Genomic DNA, 12,608 nt, shown 5'->3' with positions numbered 1-12,608 from the left:
TGGAAACTGAACAACTGGCTCCTGAATGTTGACTGGATAAAAAATGAAATGAAGGCAGAAATAAAGAAGTTCTTCGAAACCAATGAGAATGAAGATACAACATGCCAGAATCTCTGGGACACATTTAAAGCAGTCTCTAGAGAAAAGTATATAGCAATAAGTGCCCATATGAGAAGAATGGAGAGATCCAAACTTGACACCCTATCGTCAAAATTGAAAGAGCTAGAGGAGCAAGATCAAAAAAACTCAAAACCCAGCAGAAGACAAGAAATAACTAAGATCAGAGCTGAACTGAAGGAGATTGAGACACGAAAAACCCTTCAAAAAATCAATAAATCCAAGAGCTGGTTTTTTGAAAAGATCAGCAAAATAGACAGACCGCTAGCCAGATTGATTAAAAAGAAAAGAGAGAACAATCAAATAGATGCAATAAAAAATGATAAAGGGGAAATCACCACAGATTCCACAGAAATTCAAACCATCATCAGAGAATATTACAAACAACTCTATGCACATAAACTAGTAAACCTGGAAGAAATGGATAAATTCCTGGACTCCTGTGTCCTCCCAAGCCTAAACCAGGAGGAAGCTGAAACTATGAATAGACCAATAACAAGGTCAGAAGTCGAGGCAGCAATTAAGAGCCTACCACACAAAAAAAGCCCATGTCCAGACGGGTTCACAGCCGAATTCTACCAGACACACAAAGAGGAGCTGGTACCATTTCTTCTGAAACTATTCCAAATAATCCAAAAAGAAGGAATCCTACCCAAATCATTCTACAAGACCAATATCATCCTGATACCAAAACCCGGCAGAGACCCAACAAGATAAGAAAACTTCAGGCCAATATCCATGATGAACATAGATGCAAAAATCTTCAATAAAATATTGGCAAGCCGATTGCAACAGCAAATCAAAAAACTTATTCATCATGATCAAGTAGGATTCATCCCAGGGATGCAAGGCTGGTTCAACATACGCAAGTCTATAAACGTAATTCACCACATAAACAGAACCAAAAACAAAAACCACATGATTACCTCAATTGATGCAGCGAAGGCATTTGACAAAATTCAACAGCCCTTTATGCCAAAAACCCTCAATAAACTCGGTATCGATGGAACGTATCTCAAAGTAATAAAAGCTATTTATGACAAACCAACAACCAATATCATACTGAATGGGCAAAAACTGGAAGCATTCCCTTTGAAATCCGGCACTAGACAAGGATGCCCTCTGTCACCACTCCTATTCAATATAGTACAGGAAGTTCTAGCCACAGCAATCAGGCAAGAAAAAGAAATAAAGGGTATTCAAATAGGAAAGGTGGAAGCCAAATTGTCTCTATTTGCAGACGACATGATAGTATACCTAGAAGACCCCATCACCTCAGCCCAAAAACTCCTGAAACTGATAAGCAACTTCAGCAAAGTCTCAGGATATAAAATCAATGTGCAAAAATCACAAGCCTTCCTCTACACCAATAACAGACTTAAAGAGAGCCAAATCAAGAACGAACTGCCATTCACAATTGCTACAAAAAGAATAAAATACCTTGGAATACAAATCACAAGGAACGTAAGGGACCTCTTCAGGGAAAACTACAAACCACTGCTCAATGAAATCAGAGAGGACACAAACAGATGGAGAAACATTCCATGTTCATGGTTAGGAAGAATTAATATCATGAAAATGGCTATACTGCCCAAAGTAATTTACAGAATCAACGCTATCCCCATCAAGCTACCATTGACTTTCTTCACAGAACTGGAAAAAACCACCTTGAACTTCATATGGAACCAAAAGAGAGCCCGCATAGCCAAGTCAATTCTAAGCAAAAAGAACACAGCGGGGGGCATCACATTACCGGATTTCAAACTATACTATAAGGCTACAGTAATCAAAACAGCATGGTACTGGTACCAAAACAGAGATATAGATCAATGGAACAGAACAGAGGCATCAGAGGCAACACAACATAGCTACAAGCATACAATCTTTGATAAACCTGACAAAAACAAGCAATGGGGAAAGGATTCCCTGTTCAACAAATGGTGCTGGGAAAACTGGCTAGCCATGTGTAGAAAGCAGAAACTGGACCCCTTCCTGACACCTTACACCAAAATTAACTCCAGATGGATTAAAGACTTAAACATAAGACCCGGCACCATAAAAACCCTAGAAGGAAATCTAGGCAAAACCATCCAGGACATAGGAGTAGGCAAGGACTTCATGAACAAAACACCAAAAGCATTGGCAACAAAAGCCAAAATAGACAAATGGGACCTAATGAAACTCCACAGCTTCTGAACAGCAAAAGAAACAGTCTCTAGTGTGAATCGGCAACCAACAGAATGGGAAAACATTTTTGCAGTTTACCCATCTGACAAAGGGCCGATATCCAGAATTTACAGAGAACTCAAACAGATTTACAGGAAAAAAACAAGCCCATTCAAAAGTGGTCAAAGGATATGAACAGACACTTTACGAAAGAAGATATATATGAGGCCAACAATCATATGAAAAATTGCTCATCGTCACTGGTCATCAGAGAGATGCAAATCAAAGCCACATTGAGATACCATCTCACGCCAGTTAGAATGGCGATCATTAAAAAATCTGGAGACAACAGATGCTGGAGAGGATGTGGAGAAAAAGGAACACTTTTACACTGTTGGTGGGAGTGTAAATTAGTCCAACCATTGTGGAAGACGGTGTGGCAATTCCTCAAGGCCTTAGAAATAGAAATCCCATTTGACCCAGCAATCCCATTACTGGGCATATATCCAAAGGACTATAAATCGTTCTACTACAAGGACACATGCACACGAATGTTCATTGCAGCACTGTTTACAATAGCAAAGACCTGGAATCAACCCAAATGCCCATCGATGATAGACTGGATTGGGAAAATGTGGCACATATACACCATGGAATATTATGCAGCAATCAGAAATGATGAGTTTCTGTCGTTTGTAGGGACATGGATGAATCTGGAGAACATCATTCTCAGCAAACTGACACAAGAACAGAAAATGAAACACCACATATTCTCACTCATAGGCGGGTGATGAAAAATAAGAACACATGGACACAGGGAGGGGAGTACTAAACACTGGGGTCCATAGGGGGGAAAGGGGAGGGTCAGTGGGAGGGGGAGGTGGGGAGGGATTGCCAGGGGAGAAATACCAAATGTGGGTGAAGGGGAGAAAGCAAACAAAACACACTGCAATGTGTGTACCTATGCAACTGTATTGCATGCTCTGCACATGTACCCCAAAACCTAAAATGCAATAAAAAAATTAAAAATAAAAATAAAAATAAAAAAAAAGAATTTGCAGGGCACAGTGGCTCATGCCTGTAATCCCAACATTTTGGGAGGCTGAAGTGGGCAGGTCACTTGAACTCAGGAGTTCAAGACCAGCTATGCAAGATGGTGAAACCCCGTCTCTACAAAAAAATACAAAAATTAGCCAGATGTGGTGGTACACACCTGTTGTCCCAACTACTTGGGGGACTATGGTGGGAAGATCGCTTGAACCTGGGAGGCAGAGGTTGCAGTGAGCCGTGATCGCACCACTGAAATCCAGCTGGGGCAATAAAGCCAGACCTTGCCTCAAAAATAAAAGAAAACAAAATAATTGGTAAAAGAAAAAAAAAATAGAAAAGTAAAAACAATACCTGGCAACTTTGTCACCTCCAGGACTCCACTGCATCAATGGTGTGGTGACTCTGCCTGGAAGGCCTGGCATATTCCCGCCAAAGTCACATGGCACCAGGAAAGAGAGAGCCATCAGAAGGAACAGCTGTGCAGGGCTGGGTGCTCTGAGTGACAAGGCCTGCAGGGTGGTTCTACCTGGGCAGTATCTAGGTGACCAGAGGACAAAGTGGGTCAGTCAGGCCCAGAGGAAGAAGTCACCCTGTAAGCTACCAGACCATGACTCCCTGGGGATTCCTAGCTACATCCACAGAAGGACTATTCAGAGAACCTGGAGCTCACATGAGTTTGAAGCAAGACTCAGGGAAAAAACTGGTGCAACACAAAGTTTTGCCTTGGAAAACAATAGCTCCTGAAGAGATCATGAAATTTATATGACTAAAATTACTTGTATAACTTTCTTGCTTTATTGAAATAAATAAATCATGTTTTAGAAAAAAAAAAAGAAGAAATACAGAAAGCCCTCTTTGTCAAATTGAAAAGGACAAAACTGGTACAAAGAAAAGTTTCCAGTTTCTGAAAGGTCATTATAAACAAAATTTTTTAAAAACTATTAAAATTTTCACCACAGCCCTTTGAAGCAAGTTGACAGACCAAAGAAGCTATCATGTGAAGCCTGGAACCAAGAACCAGGATGCTCAGGCAGCCAGTTCTTTATAAAAATAATCCCAGAATCAGCATTCTTGACTTTCAAGTCTGAAGAGTTTTCTTTCGATTCGCTTCCTTTCAGTGTGGGCGGCTCCACAGTACTCTGAAGGCGAGCTTGGGACTTGAGATAACTAATAACAGGGCAGTTTCTCATGGGCAAGCTTCTAAGAAGAGGCGGATGGATTTCCTCAATTCAGAGCTCGTTTCTCAAGGAGTCCCAGGATCTAACCATCCGAAAAAAGGGGTCAGGAAGCAACAAAAGGCTCATTCTGGTGACACATCCAGTCAAAGCTATTTTCTTCTCTCAACATTTGCTCAGAACAGTCGTGCAACTTTTGTTTTTTCATGTTAACTCACTGAATTTTCTGCTTGTATACATAATCCCACCAATGGCTACATTTAATCACTAATTCAACCACATGATTGACAATTAAGTCAATCACTATTATGGATTGCACAATACTATTATGCAAGGTCGCTGTAGTCACAGAGGAGTTTCAAAAGTGCCTCTGTTCAGCTAAAGCCCAAGAGAGTCAATCAGCCTTGCATAGGCATATCTTAGGAAGTGGAGGAAAGAAATTTTTGTATTCTTATAATCAGAATTCCAGGCAACTCAGCTTGTAAACAAGGTTGAAAATTAATCAGCTGGCCTGCCAATCTTGCCAATAATCTATCTTAAAGTTTAGGAAGATAGCGTGTAAGAAGTGATAATTTATTTTAAAAGCTATACCAGGCATCACTCTGTTAAAACGAAATAGAAATAAGGACTGTGGACTAAAAAAGCTGATGATTAAGAGTAAAATGGCTTCCTGGCAAGTCACTTTCTAAACAAAATCCTGTTTTTCTAAATTACTGAATGGTCAGCACCATCCCCAACACACACACACACACACACACATGCACACATATTCTTAAGTCACTAGCTACCCAATTCTACCAAATAATAACAATGATCATATATTGAGCACCAGGCAAATGCTTCCCATGTTTTATATCATCTAAATTTTATAACGCCCCCAGAAGGGAAATCTTTTTTTTGAGACAGAGTCTCGCTCTGTCACCCAGGCTGGAGTGCAGTGGCTCGATATCAGCTCACTGCAACCTCCACCTCCCTGGCTCAAGTGATTCTCCTGCCTCAGCCTTCCGAGTAGTTGGGACTACAGGCCCGTGACACAACGCCCAGCTAATTTTTTGTATTTTTAGTAAAGACGGGGTTTTGCCATGTTAGCCAGGATGGCCTTGATCTCCTTACCTAGTGATCCGCCCACCTCGACCTCCCAAAGTGCTGGGATTACAGGTGTGAGCCACCGCCCCTGGCTGGGAAATGATAGATGAGGAACATGAAAACCAACTTGTAGAGAAGTTAAACAACTTCTTACTAAGCAAGTTTGCTCAGGTAGTAAGTTGCAAAGGTAATATTTGGACCCTGGTTTCTCTGGTTCCCAAGTCACCTCTAATTACAATTAAGTCTAAAATAAGAAATAAGTATCTAGTAAAACCTTATAACAGTATACTTCACTTTTATAATTTCTTATCGTCTTAATATCACATCATGAAAGAAAAGGCTTCAAACAGAAAAACAGCATTTTTTAACATGCTCAAAGTGCTCCTAACATGAATTAGCATCAACAAATCATAAGCTGTGGGTTCTAATTTGACTGGCAAAAAGCTTATCGCTCCTAATCTCAGTACAAAAAAACTCTTCGGGGACATTTCTGATTTGTAAGAAAAGAGATATCATTCCAGTGGCTGAGTTTCAGGGGCAGTGGAAAAATTATCTATTTCTTTTTTTTTTTAATTGTACTTTGGGCTCTTGTGTACAAGTGCACATCCTGCATCCTGCATATACCCCAGAGCCCAAAGTACAATTAAAAAACAAAACTTCCTTCTGACAACTAAAATTTTTTAATCCTTAATTGGGGCAAGCAAACATATCTTAGTATGAATTAGTTGTGTGTGTATACACATATATATAATGTATGTATACACATAAATTGTGTGTGTGTATATACACATAATGTATATAACGAGTTTATGAACTCATTCATACTAAGATATGAGTGACAGCTCACACCTCTTCTGAAAACGTCTTTGAGATGGAAGAGTGAATCGGGGCTGCAGAACAGTGGTTCTGAAACTTTAGTGTCTATCCAAATCACCTGGAAAGCTTCTTAAATACAGCCTGCTGGGCTTTACCCTCATTACCAATTGAGTACATTTTGCATAATAAGGCAAATAATTTGTATTTCCAAAAAGTTCCCAGGTGCTTCTGATGTTGTTAGTCCCAGCACTACACTTGTAAAGACCTCTACTGTAGAACACTGGAGTCAACTGAAGCAGAGGTTGTGTTTCGGAAGATGCCAAATGCAGATGTCCCAGAAAAGCTTTCAAATTCCATGTAGATATGTGCTGGTCTTGTCCTGCTTTAAATGTGTGAAAATTATCGCCCTGAGTAATCTGGGGCTCTGACCCCACACTCAAGTTGTCGTTTGCCTGAAGCCTCTTTTTCTACCTCCGAGGCCTACTCAGTTTTCTAAACTGGGCACATCTCCTCCCTGCATGTCTTTAAGTCACAGTGCCCTGCAGCGTGCCAACAACAGGCATAAATTGTTTCACCCAGTTCTTCATTTGTCAGCAATTCCAGGTGTCAACTTCGTCTGTAGTTGTCTGTTCCTCACATTCAAAGGAAGGGCAGGGGGGAGGACAAAGGAGCAGTAAAATTCATCAGGGGAAAGAGAGCACTACTCCAGAAGGCCTGTGAAATTGTTGTTACTGCTCCTGAAAGAGAAATGGGTTTGAGATGAGCTTAGCTTATAATATGGGCCTTACTATTTATAGTTTGAACTATGTCATCCTCTAATATTACCAATTTTTAATGTGAAAAAACTTGCAAAAATTTATTGGTCAGGAGGCATCAATTGTTGGTCATTCATTGAAGCACCGGAGACCAACATTTTTCTTTCTTGCTCACGAATATGAGAGTAGGGAAACCCTCCATGGAATGCACAACCACAAGTAAAGTCAGTTAAGGCTTCTTGTAGGGAAGGACTGATCCTACGTTAACATAACGTATTCCTGACAAGTCTGGGTTTTGACAATATAGAAAATTTTTCCTTTAAAGATGAATTATGTAATTGGAACAAATAAAATAGAAAACAAAATTTTGTATGAACTTTTTATTTCTTATTTCTAAAAATAGCTCTAGCGTTTCCTCTTTCTTGGTCTTTTATGTTTCACCTCTCTTTAAATTTGCTCACTCCAATACTAAATACTAGTTGACAGAATATTTATTGGATACCTGAAGCAACAGCACAACCAAAAATAACTTCAGAATACCCAATAAAAGCAGACACCTTCATTTGTTCATTCAATAAGTGTTTACTCAATGCAGGGCATGTGGGCCAAGTGTGGGCTGGGCATAAGAGAGCCAGTGGAGAGCAAGACTGACCCAGTCTCTGACTTCAAGAAGCTTTCAGTCTAGTAAAGCATCCAGATACTCTATAAGTAAATTGATAAGTGAGGAAGTATAGATTGTAATAAATGCAATGAACAAATAAGCTGAGTGATAGAGAAGAGCTGGAATAGGAGAGAAAGAAAGACACAAGGGCTGCTTTTATCTAGTAGTGAGGAAAAGTCTCTTTGAGCAGGTGATATCTGAACACATTCTTAAGAGAAGAGAAGCAGGCAACCCTGTTGGGAGGTAAGAAGAAACGGTACCAAAAACCCTGACATAAGAAGGACTTGAAGTATTCTATTAACAGAAAGAAAGGCCAGCAAGGCATAGGTCATGAAGGTTGGTAAGGTCAGCAAGGGACATCAAGCCCAGGGCAAGGAGTTTAGATTTTATTCTAAAAGCAATGAGAAGTTACAAACAAGCAAGCTATTCTGAGATATAACGTAATGTATTTCTGGCTGTGGTGTAGAAAATGAATTGTGAGGAACAAGAGGAGAGGCATGGAGACCCATTAGAAACTATGGCAATAGACAAGATAGGATGATGGTGTTGATTACAGTCCTGTGACAGATAATTAATTGTATGTGTCAACTTGACTAGGTAGGCCATAAAGTGCCCAGACATATGGTCAAACATTATTCTGAGTGTGCCTGTGGAGCGTTTTGGGATGAGGTTAACATTTGAATTGGTAGACTGAGTAAAGCAAATTGCCCTCTTTAATGTGAGTGGGCCTCATCTGATCAGTTGAAGAAGACCTGGATAGAACCAAAAGGCTTCAGATAAGAAAGAACCCCACCTGCCTGACTGCCTTCAAGCTGGGGCATAGGTATTCTATACCTTTGGACTCAAACTGAAAAATCTGTTATTTCTGGGTCTCCAGCCTGCCAGCCTTCAGACTGGAACCACACCTCAGCTCTCATGGGTCTCCACGTTGTCAACCCACCATGGAACTTGTCAGCCTTCATAATCGTGTGAACAAATTCCTTAGGATAAATTTTCCATTTTTTTCTATTGGTCTGTTTCTCTGGAGGATCCTAAGAATACAAATGAACCTGGGGAGACATGGACAGATACAGGACATGTTCTGGAGACAGAATTAATCAGGACTTGGTTTTGCATTAATGTAGGGATGAGGAAAAGTTCATATTAGTGTCTAAATAATGAAGTCTTTCTCATTTTTACCTACCAGTCAGTGATATGTTCTTAACCCCATGGCTTTTAAAGAGACTAAAGAAAGTATCTTTGCACAGTCCTTGACAGCCACATTCTATTTCTGCCACCCAAATGATCTACTCTGTAACCTCAGGCAAATATTTCTCTAAAACTTAGGGAGTAAGGGGAAGCATATGCTATCTCTACTTAAAAACTAGACATCCCCCACAAAAGCCATGTGATACTCCTTTATTGATGTTATGATGAACTCCTTAAGAAATTACTCAAACAAAATCGCAAGTATTTCAGACTTCTTTTATCCTTTGTTATGTACAGAGTAGAGCATCCCTAAAGTGCAGTGAAACATGAGAGTCATGTATGACTGTACATGGTGGCAAGCAATGGACCGTCTCCCCAAGTATGAGAGCATCACAGTATAACTTAAGGCTCCAGAAGCCAAGAAATTTGGCTTATTTTATAACTGTTTCCACAAGTATAGAGGCCAGAGCTCACAGATACATACATGCAGCCTTTTAAAGCCATGTAGGCATTTCTGATACATGTCTACAGTGTCATTGGTGAAATTAGTGGAATCCTAACTCAAGAGAGCAGGAGCTGCTGCCAGTTTTCCAGGCTCTCCCCTTAGACCCCTCTGGGTCTCTTGGACCTCAGGTCTTACTATGAGCTGCCCAAATAGTAGCTAAATCTATTTTAAAATAGTAATTTGAAAAATACTACTTCCTTGTATCAAAACACTTCATGCTTCACCAGGAGTTAAAGGGAGATAGGGGATGGCCCATTTAACCACAAATAGAGAAGAATTAAAACGCAGAAGCTTGGATTTCTCTGGGAATAAGTGTGTTTTTGGTTGCATTGTGTTTATTCTTGGAAAAATGTGGCATCCCTTTTTCATTCTCAAAGGGTTTTACATGCTTATTTAAAAATGTTCTTTGAAATCAAATAGCTCTGTAAAGGCTGCATTTTGATGATTTGATTGTAAATGAATGAAAAGCATATGGATTAAGTCACACATGGTTTTAAAGAATTACAGGCAAAAGTGTCTAACAGGACACATTGCAAGTTTACCAAATTCAAACAGTTGAAAGAAAATGTCACAGGCAGAGGAAAACAAGCTGACTTTATGCTAATTGAAAGGCTTACAGATGTGAGTACCTACATCTTAAGAGTTTGATCACCACCATTAGGTATCTCCATTTATCATATCTGCCAAAAGTCTAGTATATTCCACATTTATAGTGTTCTAGTTTAAGATGACCACCCAAATGTATAATTATAAAAAAGAAATATTATTCTAAAATGGGGTTAAGATTAATATTTTTCCTTCCAGCCATGGCTGAAATTCAGCTCAGGGTGGCTATTGTATTATGATTAATAAATTATCTACATGTACAAACACATGTGGAAAAGAATATTTTCAGTTGTTCATTAATGCTGTTTTTTCTCTTAGAGATTTACTTTTTCCCTTCCCAAATCACATACAAAAGCAATACTCTCCCGTGCTTATTGCAAAGTGAAAGGCTAAAACACAGCAGAAGAGATTCAAAGGGAGGATCTACTTGGCTTTGTATTTTAAAAACAATGAATTTAGGAGAACCAAAAAATAAAAATATAAAGGGTTAAAATTAGGGGCTTAAACAGATAAGGTTTCTAAGTGTGTAGGGAAGGAAGTGGAAGACATATAAAGATAGAAGGGAGTAGCCAGGCTAAAAGGCTGGACCTAAAAGGACACACAGATAGAAATACAGAACCCATCATAAAAGCAGTCAGCATCTGGGCTCTACTTGAGTGAATGCTGAACATGACCTCCACTCCTTAACACTGTCATTCTTCCCTGTATGATAGTTATAGTACTTTTGCTTGTGGTGTCTTTAATATGACTGATTTATTCCCTTGGTTTATTTTTCATGGTGAATCTTTCCAGAACTACATAAGTACGTTTCTCAAAGAACCAGATTTTGGTTTTGATGATCATCTCTGCTGGTTTTTAGTTTTCTGGCAAGCAAGCTTGCTTTTTATGTCATCTTCATCCTTTCTTTTCTTCTACCATTTTTGTGTTTCTTCTGTGTTCTTTTTACAGCTTTGTGAGCTAAATATTTAATATGTCTATGCTAATTTTTTAAAGAAATGCATCTTAGGCTATAAAGCTCCCTCTGAGTGCTGCTATAGCTGTATCTTGCTAATTTCAACATGCAGTAGTTTTATATTGCCATCTATTACAAATATTTCAAAATTCTAATTTTTATTTCATCCTCAACTTTTACTGTTATGTTTTCTAAATTCTAAATGTGTAATTGGTTAAATATATTTTATTATTGATTTTTAATCAAAGGTTATTTGGACAGAGAATATAACCATATTATTTCTATGAAATCAAATAGTTGAGCAGATTTTATGTATTTTCATGTTGTACTTAGAAAAAATGTGCTTTCTAATTTTTCAGCTTACTGGTATCTACATGTTCTCTAAATCAAGCTTGTCAATTGTATCCTTAACATTTTCTATATGTTTACTAAATTTTGCTTTATTGATCTATTATCTGTAATCCCCTCTAACTCATATGTGAGCAATTGTATTAGTTCCTCTTTTATTTCTCCTGTATTTCTTTTTGCAAGTATAAATAGATACATGTAAGTTTTTTACTTCCCCCTTTTCTTAAACAAAAAAATTTGTGTGTATACAAACACACACAAAGTGTGTGTTAATTTTTTGTTTAACAATGTAATCTAAAAATTACTCCATATAAGTTCACAGTAGAATCTTAACTCAGGATCCTTATCTTTTTTTATAGCTACATTGTGTAAATGTGCCACAGTTTAGCCAACTAATCTCTAATATATGGACATTTAGGTTGTTTGCAGCATCCTGCAGTTAAAAATAATGCTGCAAAAAAAAATTCTATGCATACATTGTTTATATTTTGGGAGGCTAATTTCAGAGTAAATTTCTAGAAATTGGGTTGCTGGGTCAAAGAGTAAATATATATGTAATTATGTTATATATTGAAAAATTCTCCTCCATAGAGGATCTTTCATTTTTGTATTCCCATCTACAGTGGAGAAGATGGGATGTTTCCTCATAGCCTTGCCAATAGAATGTGTTGTTATATTTTTTAATTTTTGCCAACCTGAGAAATATTATCTCAATGTAGTTTTGATTTGCATTTTTCTTATTATGAGAAAAGTTGAATGTGTTTTCATATATTTGAGAGCAATTTTGTATCACCTTTGTGCTGTCAGTTCATACATCTTGCCCATTTTTCTTTTGAATTTCTGATCTTCTTTCCTTAATTATTAATATTTGCCTATATATTAAGGATGTCAGCACTTTATCTGTGATACATGTTGAGATTTTTTTTTTTATTGCATTTTAGGTTTTGGAGTACATGTGCAAAACGTGCAAAGTAGTTGCATAGGTACACACATGGCAGTATGTTTTGCTGCCTTCCTGCCCCTCACCCACATTTGGCATTTCTCCCCAGGCTATCCCTCCCCAGCACCCCCCGACTGGTGTCCCTCGCCATTCGCCCTAATAGACCCCGATGTGTAGTACTCCCTTCCCTGTGTCCATGTGTTCTCATTTTTCCTCACCCTCCTACGAGTGAGAATATGTAGT

The 12,608-nt window shown here is 38.5% G+C and overlaps 1 long non-coding RNA gene across 1 annotated transcript in view; it reads right to left on the bottom strand.

Annotated features, from left to right (window-relative positions):
• Positions 1-4,105: 4,105 nt before the first annotated feature.
• Positions 4,106-12,608, bottom strand: part of LOC144581940 (uncharacterized) — a 52,977-nt gene continuing 44,474 nt past the window's right edge. The window contains exon 2 of the long non-coding RNA XR_013533421.1: positions 4,106-7,147. This is a non-coding gene — a long non-coding RNA (uncharacterized LOC144581940). The remainder of the gene's footprint in view (positions 7,148-12,608) is intronic.

Source organism: Callithrix jacchus, chromosome 3, assembly GCF_049354715.1.
Source record: "Callithrix jacchus isolate 240 chromosome 3, calJac240_pri, whole genome shotgun sequence".
Lineage (NCBI taxonomy): Eukaryota > Metazoa > Chordata > Mammalia > Primates > Cebidae > Callithrix > Callithrix jacchus.
The sequence above is the reverse complement of the archived record's forward strand: the minus strand, read 5'-3'. Positions and strand labels throughout refer to the sequence as shown.